Below are 25948 nucleotides of genomic sequence, written 5' to 3'. Positions count from 1 at the left end.
GACAGCAACTCCTGTAGCACTTCTCCATCTCTCTGATAAGAAAATGGATTTCTGCCTCATGATGTTTTTTTGAACCATAATAGTTGATGCCTGCTACAACTACCACAAGAAAAACTGCTAGTGGTTACTGATGGACTTTAACTGCACATGAGAAAAATGTGCATGAATGATTTGTTCCCAGAGTTGTGTGTAGAGATGGGCACGATCCACATTACGATCGAAAAAACCCCACGATAATGGCGATTGCACAATTGTGAACCGGTGAATCGTGATCATCCACGGCCAATGATCCAGCGATCAGGAGGGGCCTGGATCGGGGCGATCGGGCTCGGATCGGGGATCCAGACACTCAGGTGCCAGCAATCTATTCCCCTGGCAACGGAGCCAGGGGAATGCCTGAGCTGTGTTTGCCCTCCTCCTGTTGCCCTGGAAACCCAAATGGAAGCCCAGCTTTCCTTGATCAGCAGGGCTTTCTTCCAACCATGGAGCAGCAAAGCAGTCACAAGTTGGGAGAAGACAGCCAGGGGAGGCAGGGGTAAGGGGGTGTTCTGTAGCCATGGGCACTCAAATCTCATCCCTGCAAACCCTGATAGGCAGCTCTGATGGCCAAACACAGACCTCCTGTGTTGCTGAATGGGACCCATGCCATGGGCTCCCAGGCTGGGTTTCACTTTCTGCAAGCAGTGGAGTGGGACAGAGCTCTTGCTTGCTACTTGCTAGCCTTTGGAGAGAGAGAGAGAGAGAGAGACTGAGAGAGTTGGCCGCTGCCACAGCCCACCTTCCCACATAGCTGGGAATACCAGCGTGCCCCGCTTTGGCATCCACGATCCATGGTTCAGGAACAGGAGATGATCAGTGTGGATCGTTAATTTGGGATCGTCGCCAGCGCCGATCCACGATCAGCTGGATCGTTAATTTCTTTTGGATCATGCCCATCTCTAGTTGTGTGTGCACCTTTTGCTTCTCTCACTCCCTTCTCATGTAAAGGATCATGGTTTCTTAAAATGAACTATGAATACAGGTGTGTGGGTTAATTGGAATTCACTATTGTGACGCCTCAATGCAGCCAGTATGTACTCTTTAAATTTTAAGTGCACATCACTATATCTAATGATTTAGAAATACTGAGTTGTAATCTCTATATTACAGGAAAGATAGTAATAATAATAATAATAATATTTGATTTATATACTGCCCTTCAGGACAACTTAATGCTTACTCAGAGTGGTTTACAAAGTATGTTATTATTATCCCCCAACAATCATTATTATTATCCCACCCAACAAGGTAGGTAGGGCTGAGAGAGCTCCTAGAAGCTGTGACTGCCCCAAGGTCACCCAGATGGCTTTAAGTGGAGGAGTGGGGAATCAAACCCGGTTCTCCAGATTAGAGTCCCGTTGCTCTTAACCACTACACCAAACTGGCAACCCTCAGTACAACTTTGGAATAACTTCTCTCTGAGGTATATAGGTCTTCATTATTTTTTCTTTAGGCTTTTTATGATTCCTAGGGTGGTTCTTCTGTTTTTCAGGTTTTTCCTATCTTACTTACTTGATGATAAAAGAAGGCAATATCTATTTACCTCTTTAATAGTCTCAAAACTGGACAAATCCTGATTTGAAGTTCATTCTTTTTGGTCATTAAAATTACACGAGTGTGTTTTTTGAAGAATGCTCTTTGATATATATAAAGAAGAAGTGAGTATTGTTTGTTTCCCTCTTCTTTGGCTTTTGATATAAAAGAAAGCATGTGTTACTCATCTGAGGTTCCTGAGGCAATCTGTTCAGCCTATGAGCTACATTTACTTATCTTGTTAAATGAGCCTCTTTGATTGGCAAAGAACTGAGAAAAGTAATTTTTTTGCCAGAAATGGAAGTAGATATTTGTAAGTTATGACCTGCTGATAGTGAGTGACCTATGATCAGACTACAATATCAGCAGAAGTTTAATGTTGGCTGCAAGTCATACCGTATAAGGAACATGCAGGGCGAAGTGTGCAATGAACTTTACCTTTCCCGTAGTCTCTTCTGCCAGTGATTTTTCTTCTTTCCCATCTAGTAATGTGCATTTGGATATTTCTGGTCCATATATTCCCCTCCTCCCGAACTCACCTTTGCAGCAGGCTGAGGGGTGGCCGGGAGAGCAGCCTGGAGCCTCTGAGGAAAGCAGTGCTGTTGCCCCACTGACCAGCTGGATGGCAGCGGAGAATGCTGGAGCAGCGAGGGAGGCACAGCCCGAGGGGAGGCCAGTGAGCACTGTCGCGGTGACAGAAGTGGGCCCGCACAAGCTGGTCCTGTCGCAAACCCTCTTGGCTGTGGCAGGGAGGCGAGTGCAAGGTGCTTGAATGCAGGCCACCTCCCCAGCGCCCACTGCTGTGAACACGGCCAGGGAAGCAGCACCAGGCCTGCCCCAGTCCCCGCTGCCCATAGGAAGGGTCCAGGGCTGGTGGCCAAGAGCTAATGCTTCCTTCCCAGCCAGCCAAGCCACAAGGGCTAAGACTAGCCAAGGGAAACCACCCGGAGAGTAAGAAACTGTAGACAGCAATTCCGGGAATACGTAGCAAGTTAACAATTTTTTATATATTAAGTGCTAAAGTGCAAAGTGTAAAGTGCAAATAAATAAATATACAATATACAATAAATACTATCAAATCTTCTAGTTCTTTTGTCCAGACACACAATAAATATATTCAAAATTCCTAATTCTTCTATCAAAATCGTTATGAAAGAATTCAAATATCCATCAAAATAGTCATAAAGTGCCACAATGGGGACACCGTGGGAACAACACGCAGCAAACTTTGGCAGCGTGCAGTAAACGCCCGGAGAATCCTCATATGGATGATGGGTGACCCCAGTCCAAACTGAAGAGTAGTCCAAACGTGCTGACGGGATTATGCGTGCATATTATACAATTCCCGTTTCGTATTGATCATACTTCTTCCTGGGCACACTTAATCATGGATAGTCACCACCAGCTCATAGGTTGCTCCAATATAGCTGCAGATAAATTTCCTTCCCGACTTCAATACATAACGACCTCAAATCATGACTGTGATACAACGGGAAAAAAAAAGAGATGCCACACCGGAGGGGTGGGGCAGAGGCAGCAGGGCGGGAGTTTCAAAAGGAGGATGCACTGCCCAGGAAGGGGTAGACATTGGAAAATGGAGTGGTGGAGGTGAAGAGCAAGAGAGAAAGACGGGAAGGCGCAAAAAGGTGGCGGTGCAGATGCAGGAGGGATGGAGGTTCAGTTTCAGAGAGCCAGTAAGAGGGGAATGAAGCTGCTCAGTCCAGAGTCCAGTTAGGCAACCCAGCACTCCTTATCCTGATTTATGCTACAGCATACTCGCTGGATTAGTCATCTGGCATTGAGCTCAGGAGGAGCACAGGTGATGGGAGCACAGGAAATCCTAGCGGCCAGGAAGCCCCAGTTAGGCAAGGGATGAGCTGTAAGGCTGCAGCCCACTGTTAAATGGGCTGCATGTACTCTGAGGCCACTGGGGCAAGCATAACACTAGGGTTCAGTCTTGTAAAAAATGTAAGAAGACTTTGGTTTAGGCTTCCAAAAAGAATCACCGCCAGGTGGTGCTGTTAAAAAAGAGAGAGAAACTGATGGGCTGGCTGTGCAACCCACCAGCCAACCCCTCTGGTACTCTGCGCTCCACGTCTCCTATAGGGAAGGGATGGCAAGCATCTCTAACAGAGATATTTGGTGCGGTTGGTGCTAGAGTGCCAAGGGATGGGCAGAAACATTTAGGGGAAAGGATCATTGGTGAGATGATCACTCCAGACGGGCAGTCCTTTTTTATTGTTGAGGATGCTGGATTCCACAAGCTGCTCCAAATAACTATCACTGGTACATGATCCCTGTTCACACCATGCTGGGCAGGAATGTGGTGCCCTCCTTGTTTAGGGCTGCTATCATAAGAAGGCACAGTTGTCGAGTACTGGTTGGAGACCTCTGCACTTCACATCCAATATTCAGACCTGCCTTCAGGCTCAGCACATGTACCTCTTGCTGACTGTGTACTATTATGTATTTATCTTCAATTTCTATTCTGCCCTCCCCGTGGCAGGCTCAGGGCAGATTACATTCTATAAAACAGCCTATTAATAACTTATGTGTTACAGTTTTAAAACAACAATATAAAACAACACAATATAAATATTTAAAAAGGTACAAGTGGTACTAATGGCAACCTGAGTATATTCTGAGGTGGTGAGCCAACCAGTGCTAGGCTGGGGCCAGCAGACAGGCTGTTGTCAAGCTTTGCTCCATGCCAGGATACTGGATGAGGCATGCACAGTGGCCAACATCTCTGCTGCCACTGAGAAGCAGTTAGTAACATGGGTATGCATGGATGTCTTCATGGGCTTTATGGTGAGTAAGTGGAGGTGCAAATGTTAGGGCACTGGTACAGGCTATAGGCCTGAAGCTCATGTACTGCATGACCCACCACCTTCACCTCGTGCTGAAAGATACCCTTGTGGCTTGTCCAGCACTTATGTAATTGCTTCAGAACCATTCAAAGTAATATAAATTTACTGTAAACACAATCGTTGGTACAACTGAATTACAAGTGCTATGAACATAACTATGGGCAAATCCACACTCACTCATCTTCCGCTTATCTTGCGCTGTCGTGGCAATCGCCTTTATTCCGCTACCAGGCTGTGCATCCTCACATCCACCCTTCCGGTGCGTCTTCATGGCGCAATCAGTTTTCCACACGCCACTGAGTACAGCATTACCATGGGCGGTTCCATCCTCTGCCGTCAGAATTGACGGCGCATGTCACTTCCCTTTTTTTTAAAAAAAAGGGGTCAGTTATCCGGTATACCAATATCTTGAATTTGTTTCCCGCACCTGCCGTTCACTGGAGACGACCGTTGTTGGAAATACAGGATTGCTCAGCTTAGCACCTCACACTCTTGAAAATTGGGGAACTCAATAGGGAAACGGTCCCTGTGCGACATGCGCATGCTCCGGTGACCGTTTCTTTTCCCGCGCAAACCGCTGCTCACTAGGGTTGGTTTACCGGTATACCGACCATTATGCACTGTTAAAAAAAAAGGGAAGAAAACGGATTTCTGCGAATATCATGTGGTTTGGAGGGAAGACGCAATAGTGGCGCGGTGATGGCAGGGAACACGCGGAACAGGAAAGCATGTGAGTATCTGCGTGAATAGCGCACCGCTTGCGAAAAAGCCGCGGAATCAAATAGGTAGTGTGAATTCGGCCAATGTTTGTAGAGACAGGATCTTCAGTTCCCTTCAGAAAGGGTACTCTGAATGGAGACAAATCCTTATCAGAGGGTGCCTGCTAACACATAAAAGGGAAAGTCCAAAATATTAACTGTAAATGCCCAGGGAATGGGCCTGGGAGGCAAAAAACCTTCTGGGCTAGTGCGCGGTGGATGCATGCCAGCTGGGAGTGCATGCGCAAGAACATTACCCCCGATAAGTGCCAGGTATCCCCTTACCAGGAGGGTAAGGATACCTAACAGCCCTAGTCCAAATTGACTGGACGATTTCTGGAAATGGCATGGGTTACACTCTGCTATGTAAAAGAATCCCATGTATACAGAGCACCCCATTGCCAATATCTCACACCCATGGAAAATTACATATATGATATCTTAGAATGTGTAGTTCAGTTCTTGCATACTTATTGGGCAATAAACCCTACAGAACACTGTGGTTCTTACTTCTGAGGAAAAATACATAATATTGAAGTGTGAGGCATCTGAGTGTTCTTATTGTAGTTGTGTGATGGAAGTAAAGAACCCGCCTGAATCTGTAGTGTTCCTCTTTTACTCTATGATTTGTTATTTTTATCTTATGGAAGTGGTACATCAGGTTAGAGAAGCTAAAAATGTTTTCAAGCAATTACACTTGTAGCTGGGTGATTTTTGAAACACAAATTGTAGGGCACAAAGTCCGGTGTAAATTTAGAACAGCTGTGATAAAAGATTAAATATATCTCCTCCTTTTTCACCCACACTGCCTATGAGAATGTTTACTTAGTTGAGCTGTTGACTGAACATATAAAGCACATCAGAAAATATGTTGCAAGAAAGGTATGCATATAAACATATGATACAGAGAAGATTAGCATGGTCCCTGCTCAAGGAAGGTAGTAGCAATGAGTATGATTGAATTATCACTACAAATGATTATATACTATACAATCTATATATATAAAGACAAGTGTCCTGACTGACTCAACGCCCAGCCCAAACCCCTGGGCTAGAAATGTGAAATTTGGGGAGAACATTCCTTTTGTGATGTAGAGGCCCACTAAGAAGGGATTTTAAGAAATTCACCCCCAAGGGGGTAAAAGGGGGTAAATGTGTTTTCCCATAGGGATACAGCTTCCCTATGTGGCTGGGAGGCTGCTTATCCCCCCCCCAACTACCAACTCAGCCACTCTGCCCTGAGGTCATTTGCATATGCAGCCTTGATTGGCCATCAGCCCAACATTCTAAACAGTATGCAGGACGCATGCAGTACTCAGGACACATTCAATGACGTCCCAGTCATCAGGGTTGCCAATCTCCCTGTGGGCCTTGGCTTTCCTGTGTGGCTGGCAGGCTGATGGGTCAGCTGTGAAACTCTGTGTTTTGAGGTAAAAATTAGGCAAAGGAGACTGCAGACAGTTGAAGAATGACAGTACAAGACTCCTGAAAAGGGATTTTATATAGAAGTCAGTATGGCAGCTGAGTTTTTAAATGTTCATGGGGAGATGGTGCATGACCTATCTAGGGGTCATTTCAATGTGAACCTCTCACATGAACCTGCCAAAGGGCCCACCACACCACCCCTCCCTCAGTTCAACTCCACCTCACACCTCTTGCAGCCAAAACCTCTTACTGCCCCCAAGAAGCCTCCTGGCAGACATTGTGCAAGATATACCGATGCTAAAAGGAGGAAGCAACGTATAGATGCGGCAAAGAAATATGCACATCGTACTTCTGCAGTGCACTGAGCAGTAGTGGCCAAGTACCAGCAAGTCCCAAGTCTGTGGGAAAGGTGACCATCCCTGCAGGCCTGGGCACAGTCATGATGACCCTAGCAGACCTAACAGCCACAATATACCCTGATAGCGTCACTATCATGAAAGAAGTCCATGGACGGGCTGTGCAAGCATGCCACTCTGCCCCCCTAGAAAGACAAGGCTGCCATCATTAATGAAACATAACTTAATTCCCTCAAGGGGACAGAAATGGAGTACAGATCTGTGGACTCAGTGGCGCAAATGGATGATGCGGTCCACTACCCTGTGGAGTTCCTCAACATGCTCAACCCTCCTGGCTTCCAAGCCTACAAGCTTCTCTTCACAGCAGGGGCTTCGCTTTATTATAACACTTTTGTGAAGCTCGGGTACTATGCTATTATACTACAAACTCCCCAAACTCAAAAACGTTGAGTTTATTATACTCCCCAAACTCAAAAACGTTACATACCCATAAATATTATAACTGGATTTAAAGTAGTTAAATACCGTAGCGAAGCATGGGCATCAAGCTAGTAATGCAATATGATAGCTTGCACCAAAATAGATTTTAAAATGTTTGCTGAGTTGTTTTACAGAACCAGTTTCCAAGGGGCAATTGGTGGTCTTCATTATCTTGTGTTCATGTACTACCTTCTAAAGACTGTTGTTTAAGTGAGAGAATCAGTGATAGAAGGGGGGACAAAGGGACTTTTCCCAGCCCAACCCTCAATCCACTGCCTCCCCCTTGAAGCCACAGCATCTCTCTCTCTTCCTCCTTCACTTGTCCCTGTCTTTTCCCTCATGTTGGCATGAATGGTCTCACTCTCTTTCTCTCTTGTCCCCCCACTTGCCATTCTCCCCTCTCTCTTGGCAGCATGTATAGCTCCTGAGCCATTTACAAGGCTATCAATGAAAGGCTCAGCAGTCAGCAGCACCTTCAAATGTTCCTAGGGGAGGACTGGAACTGAGCAAAGATTTTCAAGACTCTGCATGGTCTAAATGTGTGCATCAGATCTTCTGTGGTATTTTGCTAGGAAAACTTTCTAGTCAAGGAGCTAAGATAGTTCCTGGATGTTATTGCTTAGGTAGTGTCCTTGCTTGGTGTCTTTTTCATTCCAAACGTTAGCTGTAGCAAGGGGGGAAAAATGCTCAAATCCAAATCTCTATACTGTCAGCTTATTTCTTTACTATGCATTCCTTGGAAAGTAGTTTTATCAGGTTTTTTTTTAAAAAATCTTTTTGGGGGGCAGGGGGCACAAATCTGCATTACAGATGCTTTGCAGTAATTTTGCTCAGTAAACACTTGAGCTGATGATTTGTACACTCTCTGACTCAAAACAAGTCCTGGTGGGATTAGGTGATTCTGTGGAAGGCAGAGGCTGAAGAGAGCCTTTGGGTATGTTCCATGCCCTCAGTTCTGCCTCTGGTAAATCACTCCTCTGCAGATCATGAGTCTCCCCAGAGGCAAAACAACCCATTCAGCCATGTAAGCCCCAGAAAAGAGTTTCAGTCTACAGAACTCTATCCAGAGGTATTTAGCAGAAGTCAGTCACCGCTCTGGCTCATCTTCCGAAGCTCCCTGCAAGACAGAAATGAATAACGTGTTAATGATTGTGCGTGTGCGTGTGTGCTGCCAAGTCACACCCAACTTACAGAAACCTCAGAGGGTTTTCAAGGCAAGAGATGTTCAGACTGGGCCATTGGATTTGGGGATCTGGCTCCTGGCCTTCCATGGAGCATCACTTGTGTCTGCTCCAATGGTCAGGAGTCTGAGAGCGATACTGGAAAACTCCTTGTCAATGGAGGCCCAGGTTGCAGCAGTGGCCCAGTCTGCTTTTTTCCATCTTCGGCAGGCTGGGCAACTTGCCCCCTATCTCTCGACCCAGGACCTAAGAACTGTAATCCATACAACGGTCACTTCCAGATTGGACTACTGTAACTCACTCTATGCAGGGCTTCCCTTGGGTTTGACCCGGAAATTACAATGAGTCCTGAATGCTGCTGCATGTGTCCTTACTGGTGTTCCATATAGGATGCATACTACTCCCATCTTGCAGCAACTGCACTGGCTCCCCATGGAGTTCTGGATAAAATTCAAGGTGTTGGTTTTGAACATTAAAGCCCTTAGTGGACAGGGACCAGCATACCTATGGGACCGCCTCTCACCATATGTGCTCCAGAGATTTCTGAGATCAGCCAATAAATATCTACTGGTGGTCCCAGGCTCCAGGGGAGGTGAGACTGGCCTTGACCAGAGCCAGGTCCTTTTCAGTCCTGGCTAGGGTTGCCAGGTCCAGTTCGGGAAATTCCTGGAGATTTGGGATGTGGAGCCTGGAGAAGGTGGGATTTGGGGAGGGGAGGGTCCTCAAAATGGTATAATGCCATAGAGTCCACCGTCCAAAGCAGCCATTTTCTCCAGGGGAACTGATCTTTGTCACCTGGAGATCAGTTGTAATTCCAGGAGATCTCCAGCCACCACCTGGAGGCTGGCAACCTTAGTCGTGGTTCCAATCTGGTGCTACTCTCTATCAGAGGATATGTGGGACTACTACGATCTCTTATCATTCTGGTGGGCCTGCAAGGCTGAGATGTTCCACCAGGCATATGGGCCGAATCCACACTTCCTTTTTGTTTCTGCACCTTTTTCGCAACCGCGGTGCTGTTCAAGCAGATATTCACACACTTTCCCATTCCACGTGTTCCCCGCCATCACCACACCACAATTGCGCCTCCTTTCCATACCATGTGATAATGGCAGAAATCTGTTTTTGTCCGGCCCTTTTTAAAAAAAAATTGGGCTTTCATAGCGCATTTGCACAATAAAGAAAGGTCGGTATACCGCAAAACCTACTTTAGTGAGCAGCGGTTTGCACGGGAAAAGAAACAGATGATGGTCCTTTATCTTACCATCAGTTACTTTCCGCTCTCGGCTTTGAATGGAACCTGGTTCCCTCCTATAAATACTCTGACTTTTCCCTGGCTCTGCCTACACAAGAGTTGGAATATCGGTATAGCGCAAAATTAACTTTTTTTTAAAAAAAGGGAAGTGACATGTGCCGTCAATGCTGATGACGGAGGAGGGAACTGCCCACTATAACGCTTTACTCAGTGGCATGTGGAGAACTGATTGCACCACGAAGACGCACTGGGAGGGTGAATGTGATGATGCACAGCATGGTAGCAGAATGAACCCAACTGCCATGACTGGGCAAGATAAGCGGATGGTGAGTGCGTGTGGATTTGGCCATGGTTGAGGCTGGATCAGCAGTCATCCTGAAAGCTTCCCAACCCGCCTCCTGGTGGGGGTGGGGCAGATGATCATAAGAGTTAGAGCTTGATCATCTGGCCTCCCCCCATATGAGTTACCGCCTGATCGAAAAGACTTGTTCCCCCTCTTTTTACCTGCCTGTTTGTGTTTTACTGGCAGGGGGTGGTTGCAAGTCTGGGAATGGTGTTAACAGGAATTCTGCTGTTTTATTGATATTCTTAAACCCACCCTGAGCACGCTTGCAGGGAGAGCAGGATAGAAGTCCAATTAATAAATGATAATAAATAAATAATAATAGGTGAAAGCCTAATCCATCATGGCTTGTGTCCATCTGAAGAGGCACCAAAAGTAGAAACAGCCCTGCTTTCTTGTGTTCAGAGTTTTTATAACTTCTTTCTCCCACTCACCCCCTTTTGGGATGACCTTGGCCAAATGCACACGCACTCACCATCCACCCTATCTTGCGCAGTCATGGCATTTGGGTTCATTTCACTACCATGCTGTGCATCATCACATTCACCCTCCCAGTGCATCTGTGTAGCGCAATCAGTTCTCCACACGCCGCTGAGTAAAGCGTTATAGTGGGCAGTTCCCTCCTCCGTCATCAGCGTTGACGATGCATGTCACTTCCCTTTAAAAAAAAAAGTTAATTTTGCGCTATACTGATATTCCGACTTTTAAGAAATGGCAAGGTCCCCTCCCCCTCAACTTTGATTGGTCCATTTTAGTAGTCAACCCAAACTTGGAATATCAGGGAAAAGAATGGCTTACCCTGAAAGAATTAACAATATTAGAAAATGATGAGTTGAAACTTAAGCGAAATGAGGATTTGCCATTCAAATATGGTTGGTTACAATATAGACAAATAAAAGACTTATTTGACTCAGATCAAAGGAAGGTAGGTTTTAGAACCAAAATTCAGATTTGGAAGAGATATTATTGGGAGATAATACTAAGGTAATATCCAAAATGTATAAGTTGTTATTGAAGTGGTTCACAGAAGATGAAACAGTTAAGGTTCAAATGGTAAAGTGGGCTATAAATTGTAACAAGGAAATAGCCATGGAAGCATGGGAACAATTATGGAAAAATACCTTAAAAATATCAACTTGTACCAGCATTAAAGAGAATGGATATAAAATGATGTATAGATGGTACTTAACACCGAAAAAATTAGCCATTAGCTAACAAACAGTTATCAAACAAATGTTGGAAATGTAAGGAGCATGAAGGTTCTCTATTTCATATGTGGTGGACTTGCCAAAAGGCTAGAGACTTCTGGTCTAAAATATGTGCTGAAATGTCTTTGATATTACAATATAATGTTGCTAAAAATCCTGAAATGCTATTACTATCTTTACATTTAGAAGAGGTCAATAGAAATGATAAGACATTGTTATATTTTATGTTAGTGGCAGCAAGAATTTTATATGCTCAATATTGGAAAAAAGAAGAAATACCGAGTGTTGAAGAATGGACAAGGAAACTGTTGTACATGGCCGAAATGGATAAAATAACGAGAAATTTGAATGAGCAAGATCCAGATATTTTTTTGGAAGATTGGAAGAAGCTTAAGAAATATTTAGAAAAGAAATGCGATGTTAAAGGACAATTGTGGTCTTTGGAGGGATTTTAAATTTTATATAAAAAGACTTTAGCGAAAGAAAAATATATTAAGATCTTTATCAGGGTAAGAGTAATAGCAATACAATGTAATAATAATATCTATAAATAAATGGGGGGTTCGAGTGTTGTTGGAAGTCAACAAAGAAAAGGGGGTGGGGAGGGGGGTGGGGTATATATCTGAGTTGAAGGGTTAATTAGGATAAGATTAATGTATTAATCAATTATTGTATATTGCCTCATCCAATAAAAAGCTTTTAAATTACAAACTTTGATTGGTCCATTTTTTGCTCGTCACAGACCACTTTCTAACAATTGGCTGGTTGTTTTGGTGGGCAAATTTGAAAATAATTTGTCACATTAAAACATTCTCCAGAAACCCTGTTGCTGAGAAAGTAGGTTTTGCGGTATACCAACCTTTCTTTATTGTGCAAATGCGCTATGAAAGTCCATTTTATTAAAAAAAAAAGAGCCAGGGAAAGGAGGTGCAATTGTGGCGTGGTGATGGCGGGGAACATGTGGAATGGGAAAGCGTGTGAGTATCTGCTTGAACAGCGCCGCGGTTGCGAAAAAGGCGCGTAAACAAAAAGGAAGTGTGGATTCGGCCTTTATCCTAAAGTTCTTCTTCTATCACTTTAGTCTCTCCAGCTTTATGGCTCTAGGTATGACTTACCGTGTGTGCATGTAAAGCACTGTCAAATGGCAGCTGACTGGTGGGGTTTTCAAGGCAAGAGACTGACAGAAGTGGTTTGCCATTGCCTGCCTCTGCATAATAACCCTGGTCTTTCTTGGTGGTCTCCCATCCAAGTACTAACCAGGTCTGACCCTACTTACTTTTGAGATCTGATAAGATTGGGCTAGCCTGGGCCATGTAGGACTTACTAGCAGGGGGTGAAATAATAAACCATTAGCTTAACTAAGAGCTTGAGTGCTCTGTTCTAGGATCTTGACATCTCCTATCTCTCACCCTCCTCCCTTCTGTCCACTAACATTCTGTAGCTAGGCTCCTGTCTGTGGACAAAAAGGAGTCATATAAATGAATACATTGGGCGAATTCTTGTGTAGAGGGCATTTTTCCACAGACACACACTACACAATAAACAATGTAAAGAGATATAACCTGGGCTATACCAGTTATGAAGTATCTTACTCTCCTGTAACATCAACTATCCATTCATGCTGCGTCTGACAGAGATCTGATATGCATATCATCTGGTTTATGTCTATAGCAGCCATACCCAATCAGCCACTCCCCGCTGACTGGTGTGGTTATATGTATGTGCATGCACTATCCTGCAGGTTTCTTTATGGCAGTGAAACTGCTCTAAAGTGGAGCCAGCATGGCGGTTGGGCGGAGGGGGGGGAGGGGAGATAAACAGTGTTTCTCTTGTCTATAATATGCTACCTACAGTTTGTCTCCAGGAAACCTTATTCCTTCTGTCTTCTTCTTCAGTGGAGAAGTTCAGGGAACCTGGTAGTATCAGAGATAAGTGTTTGTGCTCTAGGGGAGTTGGGGGGAAGATAGGATTTTCTGCAATCAGTATTCTATTATATTGCCCATTTGAATGTCCCAGTCATTGATCATGTTGATTTACACCATGTGATCCACCTTGAGTCTCACTGAGAAAGTCAGACTAACAGCAGCAGCAGCAGCAGCAGCAACAACAACAACAACAACAACAACAGAGCTATTCCTGCTGAATTCTTTTTTCCAGGATCAGGTTTCTGCTTTTGTTTCCCCTTCTCTTTTCTCTCATAGGGTGGAAAAGCAGAAAAAGAAATGGAGGTGATCACCTCTTTCTGCATATAACACGAGAGTTCTTTTCCTTTTTTTTTTTATTTCAATGCATTTTAAATATTGTTCAAGTGAGGTATGAATGCATTTAATTCTGTTTGTAGTCAGCAGCATCAGATTCACTGAACTTCACACTGGAGTGTATAGTAATATAATTCACAAACATACTTTAATTTTCTTCATCATGAGCAAGCTGATGCAAGGAGTAGCGGCTGATTAGCTTGATTCTTCTAAGCTGGGCTCATGGTAGCGGGCAATTATCTCCACTGTTCAACTGCCCATCTGTGTGATCTCCTGTGGAGTCTCAGTAGATAATGGTGATGATATGCAAACAAGGTTCACAAAGCAATAACAGGAAGGGAGATTAGAGCGAAGCAAGCAAGAGTAAAACACAAAAAGAAGGAGCTGCTTGTGGGCAGCGAATCTGAATGATCTATCTCCTTGCTGCATGAGAAGAGGCTGTCAGATCCCCATGGGAGGCAATGAAGTTATCACCTTTGGTTCTTCCTTTCATTTTCTCTTAAGGTCACGCATCATCATTTTTCCTGCACAAGGGCTATCCACTTGACAACCCTAGGCTTCTAAATTATATGGGCATATTTTTAGAAAGCTTGCCATTGCATAAAACCAAAATGTTAATGGCATTGCTAAGTCAAATTAAATTTTAATGGCCCCAGTTTAATTTTTCTTTTAGCTTGTTCACATCTTTTAAATAGCATTTAATGTGATTCAGTCAACTTTAATACCAGTGGCTGACCTGAGTAGCCTTTTCAATTAGCCTTTTCACGTGAAGCAAATCGGATACTTTTTAAATAAATAGATAGTTTTTATTATTGGTTAAATGCTGATATTCACAGTTCATTTAATCGATTTATTACAAAGCAATATCATAAGAACAGCATTTTTTTGGTAAATCAAGGATATTTCTGTTTAAATAAAATGTATTTTGGGTGGGGAAAAAGCTCTCTGTATTTATTGAGTAAGGAAAGGAAACCACATACTCAATAGTATTAGAGGACAATGATTACCAAGTTATAACCACTTGAAGTAGATGAATGGTAGATAAGCTAGCCATATAATAATAACATTCAATTTATATACCGCCCTTCAGGATGACTCACCCACTCAGAGCGGTTTACAAAGTATGCCATTATTATCCCCACAACAAAACACCCTCTGAGGTGGGTGGGGCTGAGAGAGCTAGAAGCTGTGTGACTGACCCAAGGTCACCCAGCTGGCTTCAAGTGGAGGAGTGAGGAATCAAACCCGATTCTCCAGATTAGAGTCCCATGCTCTTAACCACTATACCAAACTGGCTCTCCATATAGTATTTTGTGATTAAATTTGTTTTTGATGCTTTGCATATAGCGTAATTTCAAAACAAGGTCTGAACTTTCCCTGTGATCCTTAAATCCATTTATTCTACATTTCCAATTTGACTGAATATTTCCACGGCCAATTAGTGCACTTTTAAGACTGGTAAGCTTATAAAAAACAGAATTACAACAACAGGTTTAGAATGCAACAGAGCTATCTTTGACGTGTCCACACAATAATCTTTTAGTTTTGTTTTTATCTTCCTATGGCAGGGTCTCAAACTTTTGCCAGAAAGTGGAGGTTCTTGATGAGATACAGCCTTCACTTTTCTTGGAATTTAGGATAATGGAAAAATAGAAGCTTGATGATCAAAATAAGAGAACCAACAGACCTATTCTGGTCTACGGTTCCTCCTTTCCTTATTCACCCAAGAATGCTGCTGTGCTACACAGAGCTTCATTCCTGTCATTTTAATTTATCTGGACTGTTGTTGTTATTTGACTAAGTCTACTTCCTGCCTTGTAGGTATCTTTGCTCTTGGTTAATCTTTCTTGTCTTTGCTTGTGGCATACTGTGAATACATTTGGCTTGCTCAGAGGTTATGCTCTGCTGTTAACCCAGTTTAATCTTGCCTATGTACTAACAGCTGGTCTAGATTTTCTTCTGGTACGGAGTTCATTAATCATACTGCTGTAGAGAGTGCATACACTTGAAGGAAATCAATTCATCTGAATTTTGATCCTGCTTTAACTAGAAGGCCCAGTATTAATTACAATATATGCAACATAAAAGATACATTCTTGTCCCACTGCCTCCTTGGAACTGGTTCTTCCTTATCTAGAATATGTACTTTTCTAGTCAGCAACTAGCTTTTTTTCTGGAGGGTCACAATGAAATTGAGATAAGAGTGAAGAGCTTAGTCACAAAGTCTACCAGGTGTAACTCCCAACATTCAGTTTGGATAAAATTATCATAGACTGTACTGCTTCTTATTCTGTCCCAAATTTTAGGTGAAAAGAAGACAGGTACCTGTTCTACAGGCAGCTAAAATTCTTGTTTGCAGAGTGGATACAAGGAGGTCTGGGGAAAAAAAGTGAGCATTCCCCTGTAGAGTGTAAAGATGGGGGGGGGGGGTGGAATAAGAGCAGGGAGGTTTCTTAGGTAACGGCCCTCTGAACTTATCACCGTTCACTCCCATACTCTTTGGTCCCTCCTTTTGCTTAAACCCCTGCTGCCCACAATCAGTTAAACAAAAAAGGGGAGGAGGAACACACAAGCTTTGGTTAACTGGTTGGTCCCGTATAAGCTTTGTGCTAAAGGGCTCTTATTTGGGACTCTCCTAGAATAAGGTTCTTTATTTTTGAGTATAGTATAAATCCCCTTTCACAGCTATTTTGACTGGACAGACAAAGCCACAGATGGTGATGAATTACAAAAATTTGCATCTGTATAAGAAATTGAGAGGCTCGTACCCTGGACAAAGTATACATGACATATGCCTTTGGATGAAAATTGGCCACAACTATTGATTACAGCCATTGAAGCATTGACAGAGCACAGAGCAATGGATCCACCACATTGAATGGCCCCTTGCTGCTCAACGGCATGCATTCCTGCTGAGCACCACAGGATGTCAGGGATGTAGCATCCATCCAGGCATGACCCCAGTGGACCCTGCCACCTAGGGTGAAATCTGCAATGGCCAGCCCAGCCCCCATATCCCTTAAGGAGAACCTTGAAAAGGGGGGGCGTGAGCCACCAAGTGAGCACAACTCACCTCAGTGGATCCGGTACAATGCCAAGTTGTGACAAGCAACCCCAGCTGCAACTGGCTCCAAGGGACAGAAGGAAGGAGATCATCATTCCGCCTCCATCATGCAAACTGGAATGGCGGCATGGACCATGAGGGGCTGCAGGAAGGGAGCCTCTTCCTCTCATCCCAGCACGCCCTCTTGCTGTGTACAAGGGGCCTGCCTTCTGCCTCAGCCTTGCCTCCCGGCTGCAGTGCCATCCGCCAGTGATTCTATGAGTCTGTTTGTTTACAGAAAATAAGGTGTGTAACAAAGTAAAGTTTTTGTGTAGAATACTCCAGTATAGAATGTACAATTGGCTCTCAACTTCACTCCCCAGAGATTATAATTCCTAATAGGAATTAACACATTGAAACTGATCCTAAATTAATATACATGAACACCGAGGGGAGATTTGATTCCTCTTTTTCCAGACAGGTTCTCTCAAAGGGGTAGTCTTATCCTTTCACTTCACAGCCTCTAGTTCTCAGAAACTGCCCAGGTAGATCTGGTACTTCTGGCTTTTAGTGGGGTGCTTGTTTATCACCTAAAAATAAACTCTTTTCTCTAAGCCAATCCAAAAGCCGAATAAAAATCCTGGCTAAACCGACTTCCTTATTGTACCCAGAGCCACAGAGCTAGAGCTCCCTTATTAAATTGAGGCTGGCTTACCCTTCTCCCATACAATGGAGTTCTATGGGCTCTGATTGGCTGACTGTCACTTAGATTCGCTTGAGGCCAAATCCTAAGGATTGGTTCAGAGCCCCAAATGATAAGTGGGACTTTGGGGGTGATTGCTATACTCTTCTGTTCCTGGGATCTTCAACTGGTATCTCTCTCAGTAGTGCAGTAGTTATTTTATTTACATTATTTATAGTCCACCTTTCTCACTGAGACTCAAAGCTGATTTTGTCCCCTCTACTCTACCTGGGCTTTTATCTTTATTTCTTCAGTCTCTGTAGCCCTCAGGAGGACTTGAGACGTGAGCTACCTTGGCTTCACGATGGGACATTTCTCATATTATCTTACCAGGGTAGGAAGGAACTATGCTGCTTGACGGTTCTCATATCATCAAGGTAACATAAGAGCCCCATGCCAAGTTCACCTGTGGCATATCAAGGGCAGCAGAGAAAGTGTAATTTGAATTTTGTTTATTTCAATGGGAAGCTAAATGTTCTGAGGGGAAGACAAAAGACCATCAACTGTGCTCATTCTATTTAAGACATATATCCTCTTAACTGTTCTACTCTTGCTGAACCTCATTTGCCCTTAGGCAGTATTAGACTGTGTAATGTACTGCTGTGGTAATTTGGTGGTTTTGCAACCACAGTTCATCCCAACTCTCGTAAAACCGAATTATCAAGATGATTTTAGGTGCTAGAATTTCTGTTTCAAATACTAAGCTAAGCTTCTGCTCTTTATATGTTCTGATAATTTATGAGCAGGAATCAACAAGGCAGATGTTGTGAGAATATGAGGCCCATGTAAAAACATGGTTTGTATTAGAGAGAAATTATACAAGTAATTTGCCTGACATTAACTTGAATGGAGGTGAATTTTGAATGAAATATGTTTTCAAATGTTATACAAAGTATGGCAAGTAGTTCTTCATGAGCAAACCTCAGGCAAGTTGAGTGATAAGATCAGTAGTATTTTATGGCAGCATCATTATCAAGTAGTTTTTTTTTTAATTTGAAGAGGGTGTGATTGGTCCAGTCAGGTGCTGAAACTTCCTTTTACACGTTTGTCGCCTGCATTAGAAGCAGACGATGAGAAATGACTGCCAGCTTTGCAAAATGAATACATACCCTTAATTTTTCATGGGCATAGATTTCATTGTTTCTAGGTAAATGTCATGTGATATAGATCAGTCAGATTTTAACCAAACACGTAAAAGACCACACAAATCCCTTGGATGGAGGAACTGGTTGTGTAGCCTTTCAGACAGCACTCACCAAATATCTGTACAGCAGTCTTGGCTGAAAAGGTGATGCCACAGTGTAGACAAATAGTAGTCTTTTAAAAGACTTTTAAAGACACCGTAATGAAAAGCAGTAGTTATTAAATTCTCTGAATGTCTTTATTGGGATCATTGTTTCCTATCTTGCTGTTGTAGACCAAAAAAAATGCATGTATGGGATATGTCAAAAGTTTATACACAGAATTATTATAAACTAGCAACAGAGCCTGTTGTGTGAACAAATACAATGGGCTTTAGAAAATGGATTCAGCGGGCCCCCCTCCCGGTGGCAAGTGACCCCCCCCCAAGCCACTCCTCTTGGCCAGGCCCTGCCATCCCCCTGTTGGTCCGCCTCACCTTCCTAAGGCCCTGCAGCAGCTGCGGAGGCAGCGGGAGGCCGCTTCTGCCAAGTTTGGTGTGGAAAGTTGCCTTGAGCAGCTATTCTGCTAGGGGAAGAGGAACTCAGAGCCAAGCTACAAGTGACGAATTACACTTGCCTGGCAAGTGAATAGACTCACATGTATTCCTCCCTGTTCACTTGCCATTCACTTGCACTCCACAAGTGCACAAGTGGAGCGCAAGTGAATGGCAAATGAACAGGGAGGAATACACATGAGTCTATTCACTTGCCAGGCAAGTGTAATTCGTCACTTGTAGCTTGGCTCCCAGAAGTGCTCTGCTTTCTCTCTCCCTTCTCTCTGCCCCAGCGTGTGCAGCACTGAGCAGCTGCTCCTGGCAGGGTCAGCAGCCTGAGGATGGGCCTATAGGCAGAATGAAGCACAACTACGTGCAAATCATGTTAGGAGCCCTTTATGTCAAGCAGAGCCGAGGTCAGCCCGTTCTTCCCGTTCTTTTTTTAACTTCCTTTCACTGTCTCTGATCTGTTAGTTTAAAGCAGGCTGGTAAAGAACGCGGTTGCATTTCACTTCCCGTTGTACATCCTGGCAAAACAAAATTGATGCACATTGCCTTGTGCATTTTCTGACCGTGTGTTCAGAGGGGGGAATGGCAAGTGTTGTTGCTGGTGGGGGGGGGGGGGAGAGACAGGGAGAGAAGTGGAAGTGCTAAGATGAGGAGCTGCAAAGATTAACACTCAGAGAGATGTGCACCTGCACATGCTCACACTCACCAAGGCTTCCCTCTGCTCCCCTCCCCTCCGGCTGATTCCCTCCCTCCTCCCCATTTCCCCTCCCTCCAACTTTCGTAGTGGTAAGATCCCTTCTTCTTATGTTGTCCCCAATGATTGGCAGGGCTGACAGTGATGGGCAGGGCACTGCCATGGCAACACAACAACAACACCCGGCAGGCCAATAGAAAAGCAAAACAAAATGCTGCGGCACTGCACTCACTGTGGATTTAGGGGAAATACAATGAGGCTGTGGTCATTAGGGTGATAGTGGCTGAGTCCCTGAATCTGCTCGGCATGGCAGTGGTGGCCCTGCTCCGTGCCTCTGCATGCCTGCCTGTGTCTAAGTGCATGTGTCTGAGTGTGTGCAAAGTGCCGGTGGATGGATGTAAGTGCATGCAGGTGTGGGTTTGGAGAGGGGCTCTATCTGGATGCATATGGGGTCCGTGAGTCCTTCATCCCTCCCCTCCTCTTCTGCTCTCTCTTCTGCAGCTTCCCCTCCTCCTCCATCACCTATTGCCTCATCTCCTGCTCAGCTTGCTTGGCACCCTGAGCCCATGTCCTGCCCATCTCTTGCCAGTCCCCGCCGTCTGCCAGGTGTTCTGATCCCCTCTACAGCTTTATTTCTTCCTGCCAAACTTCCCCAGCATCCTGCACCACTACCATTGCTTGCATATGCTGGTCAGCGGCGGCAGCAGCTCAGGAGCTGGAGGAGGCAGCGGCAGCAGTGGGAGCCTTGGGAGGGCCACAGTGCCACAGTGTACCACACTTCCCTGCTGCATCCACGGCCTCTTAGAGGCCTGGCACAGGCTGTAGCGAGGCCTACCTTCCCAAGCCACACAGATGACTCACATTTTATCCTGGAGTTTGCATCAATGGCAAAACTTCCTTCATTGATTAGAGAAAGGACATTAGTTAACTTCTTGACTGAATGGAAACCATTTATAGACTTTTTACATGAAATAGATAACAAGGATTTGATGACATCTGGATTTATGGATTAAGAAACATGAACAATAGAAAAAAGAGGGCTCTTATGATTAACCTAGAATAAGTGAGACTCTAGAAATGATACATATTTGTTGCAGAGAAAATTGGAACTCAACCTGTTTTTTAAAAAATTATATAGATATATGTATTGTTAGTGTGTCTTCGGTTTAGAATGTTGTGTTTTTTCTTATTCTCTATGTTTATTGTTTATAATTATTATGTTATAGTTTATAGTTTAAATAAAGAAAATCCTACACATTTTATCCTGGCACAGGCGCACCTGCTGGCCAACAGACTGTAGCAGCAGGGCCTTGGGAGGTCCATGCTCATGCAGCCCTCCCAAGACCACGGAGATAGTGGTGAGCCCCCTGCTGCAACCCGCTTGCTGCTGGTGCAGTGCACCATGCTGGATTGCAGCATTGCACAGGGACTTTGTGCTGCCTCTGCAGCTCCTCAGAAGCCTGGGACAGGCAGCAGAGATGCCTGGCGCTGCCCTACCAGGGCCCCACAGCAGCTGCAACCGCTGGCAACTGACTTCTTATCCTAGCGCATGTGCACTTGCAGAACCCTTTGTGCGCCTGTACCAGGATAAAAAGTGAGTTGTCGGCAACACAGTTAGCCTTTTATATATAGTAGATAATTGTATGTAACTGCAATAGCACTCTACCAAGAAGAAATATCTGTACAGATTCAGTTAAACCGTAATTTCCTTTCCCCTGGGAACTATAGTACTGGGTGGTTAGGTGCCTCACACAAAATTTTAAGCACCCTCACAAAACCACATTCTTTGAGGAAAGATCCAACAGTTGAAAATGGTATATATCTAATATAATTTTGTAGTGTAAATATATACCCACAGCTGGATTTCATACATCTATGAGATGTGCATCATAATAGAGGATTGATTCTCAAACATGACATACATGGGAAAGCATAATTCCAAAAAGATTTGGGCCTAGCACCAGGAAGTGGTATAGCATGTTAGCGGAAAGAATGATTCCTGAATTACAGCTCTACAAGTTCAAATCTCATTCATGAAGTGGTGTCACTGATATAGATAGAAATATAAGGAAACTGTTGTTGGATTTGACCAAGAATATTATAGAAGATGTTTTTACACAAAGAGACAGGGCCCGATAGCTAGACATGCCACGAAGGGAGTCTGGAAGCCCAGAACAGAGCAACCTTGGAAAGGGGCAGAAAACAAAGGAGTAACACAGTTGTATGGCCTTGTGTAGATTAGAAGGGCTGTCTAACCCATATCAGTAGAGACTATGTGTTGAAGCTCAGATATGATTCAAGGATAAGTATATTGGTTGAGGGGCAAAAGATCATACGTATGAGAAACATGTAATCACTAATTTTACAGAGACTTTGGTAAGATAAAAAGTAGCAAGAATGAACTAACAATTTTATATACTTTGAGAAGATATTTCAAATATAGATAATCTTTTATGGTGTTTGAAGTTTTAAGATAATTAGTTAGCCAAGATCCAACAGTATCCCCTTTATCAAATGGGACAGTTAGTTATTGTTTGGAGATGATTCGGATACCCTATAAATATGAGGATTTGAATTGACTGGAAACTTCTTCTTTGAAGAAGCTCCTTGTCTGCAACATACTTAAATACAGGGTAAGATACTTAGACTGAAGTAATTGCTCTCCTGTGATGATCTACGTTATAATGGAGTGTATGATTTTCTGTTGATTGCTCTAATATTAATAATAAGAAGAATAATCATGCTTCAATAAATGCTTATGATGGAAGCAGAGATTGCACAATTGTATTTGCTTGTGTACAATACCCAGCAGTACACCTGAGTCATCTAGAACAGTGGCCTTCAGCAAGCCACTCTTTTTAATCCGAAGCGGCAAGCCACTTCGAAAATCGCTGATAAACCCACTTTGTTGAAAGCATGTGCACACTTTATGCCAGGCCCAATACCTTAAGGAAGTGCAGTTGCACTCCTGCCCTTCACATGATGATGTCACTTCTAGAAGTGATGTCATTGTGGCAGATCACAGAGGCATGCAAGCCCGTTTGCCTGGGTTGCCTGCTGGTGGTAAGCAATCATGAGCAGAGGGACAAATCTCTAGGAGTTTTCCCGCCACCAGTGAGCACCTGTCAACCCTACCCAGTGCCCCACTGCACTCCTCTTCTATCCTGCACTCTTCTTCCTTTGGCTTTTTCTGCCTACCTGCCCTCCTGAGCACTAACCTGTAATTGCCTCCCCCCACCCCCCACAAACCCACACAACCTAACTTTTTGGGGGGTGAAAATACACTCAGGCTTGCTTCAGTTACATTTGGTTTAAAAAACTTGATTCACCCTGAGTTTAGGTAGTTTTAGCCAGAAACTGGCTAATTTTTTTTGGAATTCAGTCTCTCCTCCACCCCCCCCCCAAGTTTGAGGTTTGTAAACCTCAGTTTATTTTCCTGCCAATCCTACTAGCAAAGCCTAATCCCGTTCCCCTCAATGATGCTAATCCCTAGTCTTTCGGAAAACCTGACTTCATTTTTTTAGAAGACTGAAAAGGCAGCTATGCCCTATATTTTTAAGGATCTGGCTTCAATTGTTTTTAAGTCCAAGTAAGCCTAATAAAACAGTATGATCCAATTAAGTTTTTTTTTAAAAAAATTAAAAACTGACTATTTTTGGAAGTCTGATCCAAGCTTTTGAGAACTGAATGCTAAGCAGAAATTTATTTTAAAAAATACCTAAATCCTCATGTAAATTAACTGTTGTTAAAACCAAATCATAAATTTTCTTTAAAACCTGCTACAACAATTAATTTTTTAAAAAACAACAGGCACACTCCATAGCTTTATGAAATCACCACCCTGAGAATTCAACACAGAAAGATCTTTAAAACAACTATAGAAGAATAGCTGTAAAACCACCAGAGGAGTACAAAAGATAAACTTTAAAAAAAGTTACAACTTGGAAACTCTAAGCCCAAACCCCTTCAGGTACACTGAAGCCATGCTCAGAAAAACCACTCCGTTGGAGGCCGTTTTTATTGAGCTTGGCTTCAGCACATGCGCTCCTCCTATCCAGTGCCTTCCTCCCACCAGCCAGGTGACCAGGAGTGGGGGTGGTGGGTGGGGCATGGGGATAGCAAGCCTAGCCATGAAGGGCTGTGAAAAAATCATCATGATTTGGCAGGTTGATCTGGTGCTCCCCCTAACATTTCATCCCATTGCCTGGGAAAGTGGTTTCCCTCTCTACTCCCTCTCACTGTCCGGGAAACCTGTTTATTATTTGTATTCTTGTGGGACCCCTCAATTGTAGTGATATGGTTTTTATTTTTTAATATCTATTGTTGTTTTTAATGGTGCAAACCACTTCAGGCCTCATTTGAGGGAGAGGCAGTATAAAAGTTTTTTTAAGTCTAAAAAAAATGGAAGAAAAAATGACCTGGGAGCTGTCCTTCAATATTTCTGAACATTTCCAGAATTTTTCAGAACCGGATTACTAATATTCTGGCAAACTGAAATATCACTCCAGATACCCAAACACATCTGAAAAATATTAAGGCCAGAAATATCTGAATGCACATCCCTATACAGAGCTCCATCAGCTGGAGCCCTTAGTAACAAAACTATTGCCATTAATACTGTTCTGACTGACTGAGACTGATTAAGAGAGTTAATTACAATGTCAAGAAAGGACATGCTTAATGTCTTAGCTGTCCCTTTGACATAATCAAAAGCACTAGGAAGCTGGTATCTCTTCTTTGTTTCCGATCTACTTATCCATTTGCACTTTCCAAACTCCCTCATCTTTAAATAGCATTGTTTATTCCTCCCGCTGAGCAGTGCAAGTAAAAGCTTGACATTCTGTTGTTATTCTGCTGCTGTTATTTTTTCTTTCCAATCTTGCATATAAATACATTTCTTCTTATCTGTCAATATTTTATTCATGTAGGTTTATGGACCTTTGCAATAAAGCTATTTTTGTGTGTAAGGAATATAGTTTCAAATACTTTTCAAATACTCAACCCCAAACTTACAATAGTGAATAGTACATTTAATAGTCTTAGGGCTCTGATTGCCAGTTGTGTGCCATTTCCATATTCAGGAGGACATAAAAGAAGATTTGGGTTGTAGAATTGTCCGGGTCATTCTACATAGATACTTATGCATGTGTGCTTTGAAGGATACAAACAGTAACAACTGTATTTATTTCTTTAGCGATTTGTACCTTGTTATTTTCCCCATTGGTCACCCAAAGCAGCCAACAGAATTGTTCCCTGCTATTTTATTTTATACTCATAACAAATGAGATAGGAAAGGCTGAGAGAGAATGACTAGCCAAAGGTGAGATTCAGTGGCAGAGTGGGAATTCCAGTCTGTCTCTCTCAGACTCTAGTCCAATGTTAGACCACACTGGACCTCAATATGTGACTTCTGCATTTGGGGGATATGATGTTAAATACAACATACAGAAATTTCTTTTGCAAGATCCAAGATGAGTGGAAGAAACATCTTGCAGTAGCTGCAAAGAGAAAGCATGCAAGACATTGATTTACAGAGTTGTGTTTATAAGGTTTCAGAAGCCCACTGGTCTTTGGACCCATAGGGAGAGTTTTAATTGCTGGCAACAGTAAAGGAAATATGATCAGATCACATGATCAGCTTGGCATGGTAAGAAAGCAACAACATATTCAGAAAAATAAACAGAATTTCCTGTATCATTCAGGTTAGAATACATAGGGTTGGATCTAGTGCAGCGTTACCACCTGTGCAATTATTTAAACCAAGGACTTTTGAGGATCCTCCTCCTGCAGCCTCCCCAAAGCCCCCAGAAATACTGTTCTTGGAAGTCCTTTCTCCATGGGGAGCAGGATTTCAGGAAGCATTTCAGGCTTCTATGGGAAGGGGGAACTCCAAAAGGTATTCTCTGCAGGTGAAAGTATATCACCCATGGAAACACTGTACTGTAAGTATAAACTTACTACTGAAACACTGTACTGGATCCAACCAACAGTTTGTTTACATTGAGAAAAAAGTCAAAAAGTTAGATTTTTTATTTTTGGCTTTGGCAAATATACATCAACGCACAAGCCTAGTAAGTGT

The 25948-nt window shown here is 43.4% G+C and overlaps 1 protein-coding gene and 1 pseudogene across 1 annotated transcript in view; both read left to right on the top strand.

The window, feature by feature from the left end:
• DNTT (DNA nucleotidylexotransferase) overlaps positions 1-25948 on the top strand; it is a 205346-nt gene that overhangs the window by 49794 nt on the left and 129604 nt on the right. The gene's annotated exons all lie outside the window — the stretch shown is intronic.
• On the top strand, positions 6074-6167 carry LOC129332967 (U6 spliceosomal RNA; annotated as a pseudogene).

Source organism: Eublepharis macularius, chromosome 6 (assembly GCF_028583425.1).
Source record: "Eublepharis macularius isolate TG4126 chromosome 6, MPM_Emac_v1.0, whole genome shotgun sequence".
Classification (NCBI taxonomy): domain Eukaryota; kingdom Metazoa; phylum Chordata; class Lepidosauria; order Squamata; family Eublepharidae; genus Eublepharis; species Eublepharis macularius.
This window is presented reverse-complemented; position numbering and strand designations above follow the sequence as displayed.